General features: G+C 43.0%; 1 non-coding gene across 1 annotated transcript; it reads right to left on the reverse strand.

Annotated features, from left to right (window-relative positions):
• Positions 1–5565: 5565 nt before the first annotated feature.
• trnai-uau (transfer RNA isoleucine (anticodon UAU)) lies at positions 5566–5659 on the reverse strand. Its single transcript has 2 exons — positions 5622–5659; positions 5566–5601 (listed from the first exon to the last, which is right to left on the reverse strand). It is a non-coding gene; the product is annotated as a tRNA-Ile (tRNA).
• Between the last annotated feature and the right edge of the window lie 10504 nt (positions 5660–16163).

Raw genomic sequence — 16163 nt, forward strand, 5'->3', positions numbered from 1 at the left:
TGTCTTTACTAACATAGTAACTACAGTACAGGTTGGCCTTAGCTAGTTGAGGCCATCTTCTAGGAGTCGTCAAACACAGAATTTTCTTTTCTAGTTCGGTGAACTCTGTATGACACTTGCGCTTTTGTTTATTCATTTAGCACACGTTTTCCTCCTAAGCAGCTTACTCTCACTGTGAAGCTTCCTCCATGTCAGCTGCAAATTTTGTGAACTTCATGGAGAAGCTGGGGCCACTGGGAGAGTCCACAGCCCTAGCTTGCTGTGAAGGTAAAAGTTCCGAGGTTCTTAAGGGAGTCCAGAGCCTTGCTTCGCTCTGAATGTGGAGGAGGGGGTTGGGCTCGACTTTGCTGGGCAGCTGCCAAACAAAGGCTCAGGGATTGGTGTAAAAACAATCACTCTGAAGGAATCAACAATTCAAGGCATGTGCACATCCAGGGACTCTGCCCTTAGATTGTTCAACTGGTACTGGGACTCGTCTGATCTTGTGCAAGCAGCCGAGCTCTTCGGTCTCCTTTGCATTGGCCTTCCTTCCCTTTTGCGCAATACGCCCTCGGCGGGAACTTGCACCCAGACTGATGGCTTCTCCGCCAGGCTGCTGGTGAAAGTAGCCACAGGATTTCGAGGGACCGCGTCTATCCCAGAAGTCTGAAGTTCTCCACTCCTTGCAGCAAGAGAGTGAGAAAGACTGAGAAATAGAGAGGCAGACAAAGAGAGAAGAGAAAAAGACAGGGAGAGAGAAAAAAGAAGAAGAGCAAGAGAGAGGGAAGGAGGAAAGGAGAGTGGGAGACAGACAGAGAAGGAGGAAGAATGAGAAAGAGAGAGGAGGAGATGGAAAAAACAGAAAGAAAGAGAGGGAGACAGACGGAGAAGGAGAGAGAGAAGGAGAAGGAATGAGAAAGGGTGAGAGGCAGAAAAAAGAGAGAAAAAGAGGGAGACAGGCAGAGAAGGAACGAGAAAGAGAAATACAGACAGAAAAAAGAGAGAGAAAGAGAGAGAGAAAAGAGAGAAAGAGAGGGAGACAGGCAGAGAGGAAGAGAGACAGACAAGGAGAAAGAATGAGAAAAAGAGAGAGAGAGACAGAAAAGAGATAGAAAGAGAGGGAGACAGAGAAGGAGAGAGAAAGAGAAATACAAATAGAAAAAAAGAGAGAAAGAGTGAGACAGACAAGAAGAGAGAGAGAGAGGAAGAGAAAGAGAAGGAGAAAGTACGAGAAAGAGAGATAGAGTACAGACAGAAAAAAGAGAAAGAGAGACAGACAAGAAGAAAGAGAGAGAGAAAAAAACAGAGAAAGAGCAGGACACAAGCAGAGAGGGAGAGAGACAGACAAGGAGAAAGGATGAGAAAAAGAAAGACAGAAAAGAGAGAGAAAGAGAGGGAGACAGGCAGAGAAGGAGAGAGAAAGAGAAACAATGAGAAAGAGAAATACAGACAGAAGAAAGAGAGAGAGAGACAGACAGACAAGAAGAAAGAGCGAAAAGAGAGAGAGAGAGAGAGAGAAGGAGAAAGAACGAGAAAGAGAGATACAGTACAGACAGAAAAAAGAGAGAAAAAGAGGCAGACAGAGAAGGAGAGAGAGAAGGAGAAAGAACAAGAAAGAGAGATAGAGACAGACAAAAGAGAGGGAGAGAGACAGAGAGAGAGCACTAGATAGAGAGAGAGCGCAGAGAAACAATTTCCGTCTGGAGCAGCTGGTCTGCTGAAGCAGCAGAAGGAGAATAAAGAGAAACATTTTGTTGGGTTTTCAGCGCGACATCAGCACTACTTACTAATGCAATAAGTGCTTACCGTGACTTTAAGTGTTACTCTGTTTACTCCTTCATGCTGCTGTTTTTCAGAGCTGATTTTTTGCTGCACCAGCTATTTACACAGGGATTGAAAAAAAATCCTGAAGCATTAAATTTAACGTTATGTAACTAACAAACAAAAGTCGAAAATCAAATGGAACAGTTGGCCATGCGTGTGGAATTTTAGGATGTAGGATGTGAATCAGAAGGTAAACTCTTCCTTTCACCAACATAATGTTACTATAGTATTCTGCATAATTTTGTATCCCATATTTATATTTGTTAGTCTTCTCATAAACCCTAGAAGGGTGTCCATGAGGGCATATTTCAATGAATCGTGTATATGATAGAAAGGGCATTGATATTTCCATACATCTGCACAGCAGCACATGAATATTAGGTAATAATTTCTAATAATACAGGGATAATTTAATAGTGCATTCAGTACATGGACAGCTGGTTGCATAGTGGTTAGACCTGCTGGCTTTAGACTCAAAGGTTGCTGGTTTGATTCCCATCTCTGGCTGTTGTACCCTTGAGCAAGGTACTTACCCTAAATTGCTCTACTAAAATTGCCCAGCTGTGTAAATGAGTGAATAATTATGACGAGGTTAACATAGTAAGCTGCTTTGGAAAAAAGTGTCAGTTAAATGAGCAAATGTGAATTTATTGCAGGTATGTCATAACTGGTGCTCTGGCATCATAACAAAAATAATGTGAACTCAGAAGACACATTCACATGTGTTCCTTCGGCAGATGTTTTTCACCGAAGCGATGCACAACTCAGCAACCAAACACTGCCTGCATTCAATGACCCTCGTTCACTTTGCAGAACTCCTTCAGGGCAGCAGGAAACTCTGGTCGGCACCGACGCAGCCATGACTTCCTGAAGGAGCCTGGTCCCAAACTGGGAATTTCACTGAGCGTATGATCACACTTATCCTTCAAACCCCAGACAGCCACATGTGAATAAAAAGAACATTTCGCTATAAGCCTTGTGTTTACAGCATAATGCAGGACGGCTTTTTTCTGCCAGATCCAGGTAATAAAAGCAGATGTTTGACTTCTTCGAGCTGAAGGGCTGCCTTTTATCCGATGCCGTTAAGCACAGCGTCTCCAGTCATAGTAATTTCCGTAATGCCATATGTTCCTGTCCAGCAACAGCTCTTCCCTGTAATCTTCAATACCTTGCCTGTCTCTTCCTGTTCAGCACAGCAAAACGCTAAAACATGATTTAGCATGTGCTGGGATTAACAAGTATTTATCCAGCTGATGCCTCGGCTTTAGTTGTTTTTCCATGCGAGGAATGAGCCCTCTTTCCAAAACACTCCCTGGTGCTAGAGCCCCGGCTCGGCGAACAGGTTTCTTTTTACATCCTAGCATGAGGAGCACTATGGTGTTCCTCAAAAACTTATGAGAACCTCTCTTATCAATATTTATATCTCAATAACCAATAATAGCAGTGCACTTTCTGCACTGGTATCCTGGAATTTGAGCTAGAGGCCAAATCCTTCTTCTCTACACGTCACTGGGACATTTTTATCCACGGGTTGCAAATTCGAGTCTACAGCCCCAACGAAATTTTGTCGCAGCACCCTCCGTGTCACGCCAATAGTGCACCGCGGCACTTGTGGTGATGAGATTGATGTGAAGGAACAGAACATCTGTCACCTTCGCAAGTCGTAGTGGTGCAAACAAAGTTCTACTCCTGCTTTATTTTCTGGGCTCTAGTGTTCAGGAGCACGTTCACATCTTCAACCTTTTACCAGAAGCTACAAGTCCACCTGCCTCCTTAAGGGACACATTTATGGAAGCAATAGGGAAAGGAATATTTCTAGATATTCTGTGTTTTAATGGTTATTTCTCTCGAAGGCTTCTTCCATGAATGACTGCAGATTTTTAATTAAGGAACCTTAAAAATATGGGAACTACAGGCACCCTTTAAATTAACATAGAAAATATTCTCCAGGGTAATAACGCTGTTTTTCGGTAACTAAACTGTTTTTCGGGGTGCTAGACTAATCATGGTACATCCTGGAAGGAATGCCAAGCCATGCCGGGTTGCCACACACACATACACACACACACACACACCAAGGGAAAATTACAGTAACTAGTTCTCCCCGGAACTCCACCCTGGATGATCCCAAGCCCGGCTGAGAAAGCAGGAGGGCAGGGCGTGGGACTAGTTACTCCACACCATGAAAACCTTGCCAGAAACAGAAACACCAACAAGGAAACTTCATGACATCTCAGCTCATACGGATGCCTGGAGAACCCTTGTTGGAAGTTCTCCTAGAATGTTTTTTGACGGAGGATGGAAACTCGCACAACCAAGAGGGCGCGATGCATCTCCACACAGATTGAGTCGGATCGGAACCTACATGAGACAGCAGTGCAATGTGCTGCTCTGTTGTGCCGCCTGGGTTATAACTATACTTTATATGTAAAGTGATATGCTTCGTACTGCCTTGTGAAGTTACTTCAGCCATGCTTGTCCATCTCTCTGACCGTAGGGAGCCTCTGCACCCATTGCCATCCCTCAAAGCAAGCTTCTCTTCCAACTGAGTCCAAGGACATCAGTCCCGCACTCCTAAAGCAGACTGCTTAACACAACAAAAAGGAATCATGTGCCTTTTCTTTTTCTGTTTACTATGGCAATGCTCAGGAGAGATTTTAAGCCCATTTAAACCTTGTTGCTTGGCCAGTTCTCCAAGGTGTCAGAAGACATAACTGGAAAAGGAGCTGCATTTGTCCCTTTTTTGTAGTGAATAGGCTTTAATTTGCTCTCTGAATTAACAGCTTTGCCGTAAACATGCAAGGTAACTCAACCATAGCAAAACAAAATGAAAGGCAGGGGGCATAGACAGATTGGGGTGGAGACTCACTTACTCACAAGTCTTTGTGGTAGATGATTCACTCTTTTACCTGTAAATTTGCTACTTGTTCAGAGAAGAAGCACCCAGCCCTAACTGCAATGCACATGTTGTTGTTCCAGTCAGTTTAAGCCCATTTTCTGGCGTTGCAGTAAAAACTCATGATTTATGGTACGTACCCTTTGTGCAGTAAGTATTAGTGTTGCTGTTGTTCTAACATTTGAAAGAAATCTTCAGGAAGAGCTTGATGAAACATCCGGCACTCTGAAGGGAGAAGTTAATTTACTGGTCATTTGTCATTCATCCCAACTTCAAGATGCACAAGATGCAAGAGGCAAAATTACACAGCTATGCAATAATCAGTAGCAAACAATGTATTTGATTAAACACATAAACAAGACCATTAAGCACAAAACCACAAGTCAACAATGGGAAACCCAACTGTTATAAATTGAAATTATTCTATTCTCTATATACCAGAATGTTTTAACAGTCTGTAATTATCAAAAACAAGTAAAACCACAGTTTTGAAATGATGGAAAGTTGTGTTTTTGTTTGGCATTCGCATAATTTTGTATTTAGTAGACAGTAGGCTGGGTTGCTTTTCCCCCTTGGTAGCCAAATAAAATAAAGAGAAAAAAAAAAAAATGAAGAGAATGATCTATTCTATGATCCATGGCCACATTTACATTTATTCATTTAGCAGACCTTTTTCTCCAAAGCGACGTACATCTCAGCAAAAGCAGTAGAACAAATACAACCCTCTTCAAAGTTCATTATAGGGGACCGACTCATATTGATTCCATGGACGCTTTCTCCAGAGTAACTTTCACTGATTTACCCATTGATACATGTGGGCTGTTTTTACTTCAGCCTTTCAAGGTACTGGCAAGCTTAAAACTTCATGCTCCAGGTGAGGCTCGAACTCACAACCTCGGCATCACTCTAATGAGTACTGCTGTATAAGTACCACGCGCTAACCGATTGCGCTACTGGAGCCTCGTATGGCTATACCCTACATGAAACAGCTGTATAATTAATCTGTCACTTTCTGTATGATCTTGAAAATGATTCATGTGGGAATGATGTCGGTTACTTTCGACACAGTGACATCCTCACACCTGTTCAAGTCTGATCAGTATTGCATTATAAGACTTCCGTAGATAGTTTTATGTCATCCCCTATTTTTTTTTTTTCCATGTAGAATTATTCATGATTGAAATAAACTTTTTTAATCTCCACCCACCTTTTCAGGAACATGAATATTGTTTGACTATTAATGTCATTGGCTCAGCCGTCTTGTAACTGGGGACAGAACGATGGCACAGTGAGAAGCACTACTGTCTTACAGTGCAATGGTGGTGGGAGAAGATGTGAGTTTGAGCCCCACTCAGTCTACTTGAAGCTTGCATGTTCTCTGCATCCTCTGGTTTCCTCCCACAATCCAAAGACATGCTGCTCAGGCTCACTGATAGTGTGTGAGTGACAGAGAGACTCTGTTCCACTGATGTATGGATGAGTGTCCCATTGTAAGGATTGTATCTTGCAGTATAAGGTGTGTGGGGTTGCTTTGGAGAAAAGTGTGTGCTAAATAAATGTACAAGTCTTAAGAAGAGGGTGGTGCAGTGGCTCTGTGTGTGTGACCAGGGCCTGTTCTCTGGTGGGTCTGGGATTTGAGTCCTGCTTGGGGTGTCTTGTGATGGACTGGCATCTCACCCTGGGTGTGTCCCCTCCCCCTCTGGCCTTGAGCCCTGTGTTGCTGGGTTAGGCTCCAGCTTGCTGTGACCCCACTTGGGACAAGTGGTTTCAGACAATGTGTGTGTGTCTTAAGTAGAACTGACATACCCAGGGTTAAACAAAAGTAATCCTCTAAAGTCTTGGAGCAAATATATTGTTTAGTGGGAGTGGTTTGTGCAATAGGGCAAGTCAGGTCTTCACTGACACACTCCAACAAGTTATCATTCACTTCTTCAGCCCATATCCATTTGCACATTGTCCTGGGGGGAACTGACTTTCATTCTGCCCACCAGCATTGGGAACAAGTGTCAGAAGCTATTTACCATCTTTTTTTGTCGTTCACTTACAGACTGATCACACCAGATGCCTTTCGTGTGGTATAATATTTTATATGATGTAAGGAATGTGAAGCTACAGGGTTTTGTTTGTTAAAACAAACTGGTTCTGCCCAGATAAGATGATGTTCAAAGCATTTTTATGGCTGATGAATTTTCTTCCTATCGCAACACACTAATGTACTAGAAAAAATGCTTCTCGGTATTTTGACCTTTTTAATTTTCCTTTTTCCATTTAATTTTGAGCCCCCAGTATACATCACACATGTTGTTTTTACAGTTCACCTTGTTAACATTTGCATGTGGCGCTGTTTAGTTGCTTGTTATACTGTTCAGTTATTGCTTTGTCACGTTTTTCACCATCTCTCCCCATAAATTCTATGAAACAGGAAAGAGCTATTTGACGTTTACTCCAAGTTGTCCCGTCACTGTGCATTTTATCCCGGTAAGCAGGAACAGTCTGTCCTTGTGCAAGAGCAGAAAAGGGATCTTGAGAAAGGTCGGTCTTAACGTAGTCTGCCCCATTGTTGTAAATAATAATGTAACCTAACGTATTTGTAATTATAATAATTTAAATATGTATATATACATACACACACATTTTCAGAACCGCTTTGTCCCATATGGGGTCGCGGAGCCTACCTGGCAGCTCAGGGCGTAAGGCTGGAGGGGACACATCCAGGACAGGACGCCAGTCCGCCGCAAGGCACCCCAAGCGGGACTCGAACCCTAGACCCACCGGAGAGCAGGACCCAGTCCAACCCACTGCGCCATCGCACCCCCTTGCTGTATACATATATTTTTTAAAAAATAAAATAATAATAACTAGGAAGGAATCGTCGATATTCTGAGTTTATAAGTGTATGCAACTACTCATGTGATGAACATTGATTCATATGGTGGAAAGTAACTAACTGTACTTTAGACTCACGCATCTGCTTTCTATGCGTCTCTTTCTGCTAATGTGATGCACATGTTGTATTTTCTATGAGATGTACAGTATGTCGCTTTGGAGAAAAGTGTCTGCGAAATGAATAAATGTATACGTAAATGTACTGTAAACCGAAAAGTGCTTGCAAGCTGTGAAAGTGTGTGGCTGTTCAATAAAAACCTCTAATATGAAAATGGACCTAAAAGACACTGTTTCAGTTTTTACTTTTATGCCACGTTTTATGGTAGCGATTTTAAACTAATTTTTCCATTTCTCTCAGAGGTTAAAAACTGCTTTATAACGGAACAATGACCATCCCAGCCCTAGCACTATGTATGTTATTTAACATGTTCTTTTGCGCTACTGGATAACCCCTATTTCAACTAATGCTGTAACACTCCTGGATCATCTCTCCAGATGACAGCGATATGATCTTCGTGCCATGGGACCTGAATTCCTTCATATTTTGAGGATCGTTTGAGGATATTTTAGAAGGTGTGTCAGGCATTTGAGTTTATCATAGTGTGTGTGAACTTTTATAGACACAACAGCCTCATTGCAACAGAAGGACAGACATCTTGAGAACATACAACAGTCTTTTTTTCCCCATCTTTACTTTCTGTCTTTGTCATATTTTTGTTCATTTTTTAAAGACTGGAATGTGTTGACAGTGGTGTGGTGGGTTCAGCCAGTGTCCGTCGTGTGGTGGGTCTGGGGTTTGAGTCATCCTTGGGGTGCTGTGTGATGGACGGACTGGTGTCCTGTCCTGGGTGTGTCCTCAATGAACACACACACACACTTTCTGACTCTGTCTGCACACACAGCAAAGACATATACATGGTTTACATCCACATACGTTCACAGTGTTACTATCAGGACAACCACACACTGATGAGATTCCATGCACATTTACACACTGACATCTGAATCAAAACACACAGCTGACTCAAAGGAAACAATGTAGTGATCAACCTATTGTGTGTTAGTCTTATTGTAAGAATAAAATGTATTTCCATTTAAACAGACAGCAAATGAAGACTCCAGCAAAGGGCTGAATTCTGTGGAAGTTTTTTTTTTTTACTTTTAAATCAGCACTTGTTCTCTCTACATGCAAGCCTCTTCTCAACAACTTTGCTATGAGCGGAATGTAACAGGAATTAGGCTTATGAATAGAGTTTTTCATAATGGCTATGAATGATGAGATTCAGCACTGACATATGTGAGGTAACATGTACTTTCTTGGGTCTCTCTGGAGTTGGGCGGATACTGATCGTACCTTAATCCCCCAGGTTACTATCACATGGGACACAGGTAAGCGCGTGCAGGGTGTCCTCAGGTAGTCCAAATATTTTTCAGACTGTACCAAGGAGATGAACAAGTATAGTCTTGTTTTGCACAAATTAATTCTTTTGAGGCTGATTGTGGGAGCTGATACGGTATTCCTTCAGTAAGACGTGTATTAGTTAACCTAACCCTAATCTGGTTTTAGGCTGATCCAACAGGGTTACTTAACAGTAGGCACAGCTTGTAGGGTAGGGGTTACAGCTGTTGTCTTTGGAACTGAAGGTTGTTGGTTTGAACCCCACCTGCAGCTATGGCTCCTTAGTTCTCTGTCTAAGTACTACAAAGTTGGTTAGACTTGAAGGGTGAGAGTAACCTTTCATTTAGCAGTGCACAGTGGGTTCTTAAATAGGGGGATGTGGTTGCATTGTGAACATGGGTGGCACAGTAAGTAGCATTGTGCTCAGAGAGCCTGAGTTGTGTGAAAGGGTATGGGTTCCTGATCAGTCTGTGTGGAGTTTGCATGTTCTCCCTGTGTGTGTGGGTTTCCTCTGGGTGCTCTGGTTTCCTACCACAGTGCAAAGACATGCTGTTCAGGTTCACCCATATTGTGTATAGTGTACACCCATAGACAGAGAGAGTGTGTTCCACTGATGTATGGATGAGTGACCCCTTGTAAGTAGTGTATCTAGCAGTGTAAGTTACCCTGGTGAATAAGGTGTGTGGGCTGATAACATTACATAGAATTTGTTGGAAGTTGCTTTGGAGAAAAGTGTCTGCTAAATGAAGTCATACAAATGAGTGGAGCGAAGCACACAAGTTTTGCCATTTTTGGGAATAGAAGCTGTGCCAGGAAAGCCTTTTTCTTTGTCGTTTCGTTGTGTTTCATTGCCACTTTGTCGTCATTCATCAGACACCTCATCTGCAAGCCTTACCTGCATCACTGGGAGAAGTTGTATAGCTCTGGATGCAAAAAGAATTCTTCAGAATCACATTGCTGATTGTTACAAAGCTCTGTGACAATGGAAACATGAGGACTGAGGTGCGTTTGTGTTAATAGCATTTTCTATCTTGACTGTCAGTCAAAAATGTGACTTTTCAGAATTTTTATGCAATAAAAATTTCATCTTAACAGAGAAACAGCCCCTGTGCTGGGTTTGTCTTTCAAAACGAACCATGTGATTTTTTTTTCATGGTAACACCATTAGTTGGTTGTACTGGTTTTGCAGCTGTCCTTATGGAAAATTGTTAATCAATTTAAATATTGACAAATAAACCTGGAACAAGAGCAGGTATGCAGCTATCCTCCTGGCTTCTGACATTCCGTTCATGAACATGAGAAAATCTCACTTCTGAGAGTTATTTCTTAAGTAACGGCATCTACAGTAACGTTTTGCAAGCGTCAGATTCCATCAAACATAAAGACGTCCTGGACCGTTAGAATATATTCCTTCCTGCAAGGAGTGACGCATCTGAGATGCTGAAAGAAAGACGAAAAACCTCAGAATCCCAAGTTTCCGTATGTGCTTAGTGAACAGTGAATTCAGGGTCCAACAATGTCTGCCAGCTGGACGGTTTGTGTGAGAGCAGGTCAGTGCTGCAATGTCATCACTGATTGTCTGCTGTTTTCGGAATGGAGTGCTGCTGAAAGCGTCCAGCTGGCTCCACGTAGAGTTCACAATGTGCACTAAGGCCACGACTGAACAGCCCTCCTCTGAAATAACTCTCGGACCTTGATGCGTTCTCAGAACCCCCCCCCGCTTTGTGTGGCTGAGCATTGGCACCAAGTCCATTAATTCTGCCTTGCCTCTGTGAAACCGGAGCTATTTGTTATGAGCTAAAATGCGCAATTAAACAAAAGTTTATGATGTGATAGAACAGCTGTTATAATATTTATCTCTGAGAAAAGCAAAGAATAATTTTACCGTAACAAATATATTTTTCAGCTGGTACTGGCTGTACCCAATGCAGAACAGATGCTGGCTGGACTGCTGTGTGCTCCTGCCATTGAGAAGGTACGGAAGTACATTGCTGGAGCGAAGGGTCTGGCCTGAAAATCCGGAAGAAGGAAGACACCAGTCTCAGTGCTTAGATGGCAGCAGTGAAAACATCTCAGTGAAAAGCAAGATCAGGCTGATTTCCTACTCCAGCCCTGACCCAAAAGGTGTGTGGGATGCGTCTTTTAGAGAATGATCATAGGTCACACTGACACCGGTCCATCGATGGGGCAGAATGTTGTGTCACCTTGAGGGGATTTCATTTGGCATGCTGAAAGCAACAACATCGTTTGGATTGTGCAACCTCATATCTGTAAACTGATGTGTGTGAACAAAAGGGGGATTTTAAAAGAATGACAGGTATGACGTTACCTGTGACGGAATATGTCACAACATGCTAGGGTAGGGTTTCAGTCTAGGTTTTAGACCATATCTAAGAAATCATATCACTCTTCCATAACCACGTATTTAATGTCTGGTTATGGGTGGCATTGCAAGTAGTGCTGCTGTCTCGCAGCACCTGGGTGGTGCGAGAGGACGTGGGTTCGATCCTTGCTCAGTCTGTGTGGAGCTTGCATGTTCTCCCTGTGTCTATGTGGGTTTCCTCCAGGTGCTCTGGTTTCCTCCCACAGTCCGAAGACATGCTGTTCAGGTTCACCGATAGTGTGTGAGTGACAGAGAGAGAGAGAGAGAGTGAGAGAGTGAGTGAGAGTGAGAGTGAGTGTGTGTTCCACTGATGTATGGATGAGTGACCCAGTGTAAGTCACTGCGGTGAATGAGGTGTGTGGGCTGATAACGCTACATAGAGTTCATTGGAAGTCACTTTGGAGAAAATTATCTGCTGAATAAATGTAATACCTTTGGATTTGTATCCAGGCTCCACACCAGACAAGGGGGCTCAAATACAGCACAAAGATGAGAGCAAAACAATGACTCAAAAAAAAAAAGAACGTGGAAGAAGTTAGATAAATAAAACTATGAATTCTCTCACTAATCCTCAACAGTTAGAGCACCTAGAGAGAAGGGATATTCATTTTCTGCAAAAATACTGTGGGCCAAGTATGTGTAGAGAAAACAAATATAAGTACAGACCTCCCCCTAAGCTAGTCTACTGACAGATCCAGTAGGGGTTATTGGATATTTGAAGAGTGACTATGAATCTGAACATGAGGGGATATCAACTTTCAGACAGAAGGGGTTGCAAGGGTTTTTTTTTTTTTCCAATTTCACAGTTAAGGCAGTCAGTCTGTCACTCTTGATGGAAGAAAAGCTCTATCTGATGCTTTTTGTACGTTAACAGTGTAACAATACTCATTCTGTGTTGTGGTTCATGGAGTGCATGCGACTAATGCAGAGATCTTGCACTATTACATTTTCGGGGTTATTGAAAGAGTCGGACCCCAGGAGGCAAAGGTCTAGTGACAGAGTTTTTGACGTGCACAGTGTGAACCCATTTCACTCTTAAGGCAAATAAAGTTTTGCTCATAGTTTCCCTCTGCTACTTTTTCCAGAAAATTCCCCTCTAAAACTCTGAATGCATAGATGTATGGAAAATTGCTTGGATTTGTGTAACTTGTTTATGAACTTTGACATTTGGATGAGAATAATTCTAATGCATAGGGTTATTTTGACATGTGCATATGTGTCCCTCCCAGATACTCCTTGCTGTAACTGTCAAAATGAAGAGACCACAACAGACATTATTAAACCATTGCTTCAAGTCACTCACAATTCATTCCCAGGGGAGAACCACAAGAGAAAAGTACGAGTAGAGTTGAGCACGATTTGTACTCCACCATGCACGAGAGGTTATTATGCAAGGATGCAACATGGAACCGAAACTCAGCATTTCCTTTTTCAAAGCCTACGCCACACATTCTCACAGAATTATTGAGTACCCTTTAAATGCATCTTCACCAAAAAAAAAAAAAAAAACTAAATCATCTGAAACACGGTTTGATCCTCAGAACAACTCTTGCGCAAAAAGTTGCGCAAGCGCGGTAATTCAAATTCATCGCTGTATCAGTCAAGGAAGGAAAATGCAGTTGAGATTTATTGTTGCTGTTTCTCACAACTTGTCTAAAGTATATATGGAAGTCTTATTTGTAGAATTTATAGGCATGAAGACCCATCAGAGGATTTAGAATGAACTTTCACAGTGACGGCTGAAATGTAGTCCTGATAGGACGGTGTGATTGACACAACAAACTATTCCAGAAAACAAACCTTCAGGAACATCTTCAATATGATTTTTTTGTTTTTTTTTTGAGAGATGTGTAGAACAGTCAGCATTAGTCAGCGGCGAAGGAATGCCAGGGACCCAACAAACAGCAGTAAGCATGAGTCAGATTTTTGTACGATGAGCTTCGGAAACAAACCAGCACAGTGACATTTAAAAGTAAAAGGAAACGTCATATTTTTTCATTTTGCTCCATCTTTCGTTGTGAATTGCTCTGCGTTGTTTGGCTCTCAGGGGGGCGGTGACGCAGCGGGCTTGTCCGGGTCCTGTTCTCTGGCAGGTCTGGGGTTTGAGTCCTGCTTGGGGTGCCTTGTGATGGACTGGTGTCCCATCCTGGGTGTGTCCCCTCCCCCTCCAGCCTTGCGCCTGTGTTGCCGGGTTAGGCTCCGGTTCGCCACGACCCCGCTTGGGTCAAGCGGTTTCTGTGTGTGTGTGTGTATGTGTATGTGTGTTGCTTTCGTCTGCTGCAATACTGCAGTTGTTTTGTGGCCTGTCATCTAGTTTCTTGCGGTCTCACTGTGCACCATTACAACACTTGGAGTCACGAACAAACTGCAGAAACAGCACAGATGAGGCATCAGCGTTTGTTTCCCTAGGGAGGCATGGGGTTGAGTGTGTCTTGTGACCCTGGCAGCTGCCTTGCATGCTCCTCTGGCCAAAGTCTTCCTCCCTAGAGAACCATCCAACAACAAACTCCAAATGCATGTGCTGACCAATCCTCAGAGCTGGGGCTCAAGCTGCAGCAGCTCCTCTGGTATGCGAAGAGCGTTACCATGGAGCCGTGCGGCACTGCCGACACCCTGTCCTCCCCTGCTGCCAAACCACCAGCCCATCACAGATTCCAGCAAAACTATGCACATTGATTGGGTCTCGGTGAAACACGCCGTGGGTGTCTCACTCTCTTTCCATCATATAAATTGTCTGCTGAACCACATGCTAATTTGTTGCATACTTTCAAGGCATAAACATCAAATTAAGAAACTTGGGAGAAACAGATTGTCGAGGAGGGTTTGGATTGTTTTGGAGCATTTCTCAACATCTGTTTTTCTGACCCGATTGAAGGTGATTCATCTCGGTCGATTGTACCCGCTTGCAAGAACATGCTCTGATATTCAGGATGCTCCGTTTTACCTGTAACGTCTGTATGCAGTGAAGGGTGTGGATGAATGTGTCATCTACTGTGTCACTGCGTGAGAAGAGCCTTCTGTAAAAGTAAATTGAATTGACTCGAATAAGTACATAATTTTCCTTTAGAAAATTATGAAGGATCGTTACAGTAGAATCTTTTATAAAAGCTTCAGACAACCCCAAAAAGGTTTGAATCCACAAAAAATCCTTATCATTACACAGAAAAACACAACAACATCATCATCAACAACAACAACAATAATAATAAGAATAATAATTTCTTGTACTATTTAAGCTATTTACTACTTATTTTGGACAGCACGTATCTTTAATTCTACAGATTAATGAAACGTCCGAAATTTCTCATTGCACATTCGTCAGCAGCCTCTCAGTTGGAGAAACCCATTCTACAGTGTTGAAACATTTCTAAAGCAAGTTTTATCTTTGCCAAAATTGGATAACTTTAATTTTTCAAAAGATGACTAGGTAAACAGTCATAACTAAAAGTTAAAACAAAAAGAAACACACACACATTTTCAGAACCGCTTGGCCCATACGGAGTCGCGGGGAACCGGAGCCAACCCGGTAACACAGGGCATAAGGCCGGAGGGGGAGGGGACACACCCAGGACGGGACGCCAGTCCGTCGCAAGGCACCCCAAGCGGGACTCGAACCTCAGACCCACCGGAGAGCAGGACTGTGGTCCAACCCACTGCGCCACCATGCCCCCCTCACAAAAAGAAACATTGGAAATGAAAAGGAAATGAAAAAAACTTGCAATGTAAGAGTCTGAATTTGTCTGCTATTTACTAGAAGAACAGATTAAATTATGAGTACCAATGTGTAAAGTTCACCAAGAATGTGTTTTTGGACCCGTTCTTTGTTTAACTGGTTTTTACTTGCTTGTCCTTTTAGAGTGACTCTCGTTCTAACATGTCCAGCTAAACCAACAAGAGCAAGAAACTCCGCAAACAACCCGGAGCCTGGAAGTGTATATTCTTCGCTTTCTGTTGACTGGCCTAGATGCACAGCGGCTGCAAGGATCCACGGTGAGCATCGCTGTACCGTCACAGGAAAGAAATTCTCCTCCATCTTTTCATCACAGGTCAGCCAGAGACCACCCAGCTGGGCTGCGTGGAGGACCGCCAGGCTCGACTCCCATGTCTCCTTCCCGTGGTCCGGATACGTGCAGCCATCATTCCAGGGCAGGGGGGACTCGTGCTCCTTCTCGCCCACGTAGCGGGAGAGACCGTAGGTGGAAGAATCCCGAGAAGCTGTAACATGCGCTAGATCACACCCTCCGCTTCTGATTCCTGCTAAGTGGTTTAATGTCAGCTTTGACACTTGACCTCCAAAAAAAAAAAAAACTTTTTATTTTTTCTTATAAAGATGACAATCTCCCTTTCAAGTGAGAGAGGCATTTGAAGAGAAAAGAACTAGAGCTTCAAAGACACCATGTACCTTTTATTAGTGGCCGGAATGAACTTCGGTCTAAACAGAACATTGCTCAAGAAGGATTGTAATAATTTCTACTGCTGTTTATTGCATAAGCAGCTTTATTTATTGAAGACGTTGAAGAGTTCTTGCCTCTTTTAACCAAAAATGTCCAGAGATTACTGGCTCTTGGAATCTCGAATTTGATTTGCTTTCCTTTGCACATGTACAGTATGCAGAACGTACATCTGCAAGGTCATTTACCTGGAAAAAGCGACCCTGCTGTTCTCAAAGCCCGGAATGGTCCAGTCAGACAGTGTCAGTGTGTGCGTTGAAGCTGCGCACAGCTTCTGATGTTTAATTTTACACATCCTGCTGCTTTGGGCAACGTCAACAAGCAAGGCCTTGAGAGGCTTCCAGC

Source organism: Scleropages formosus, chromosome 21 (assembly GCF_900964775.1).
Source record: "Scleropages formosus chromosome 21, fSclFor1.1, whole genome shotgun sequence".
NCBI classification, from domain to species: Eukaryota; Metazoa; Chordata; class Actinopteri; order Osteoglossiformes; family Osteoglossidae; genus Scleropages; species Scleropages formosus.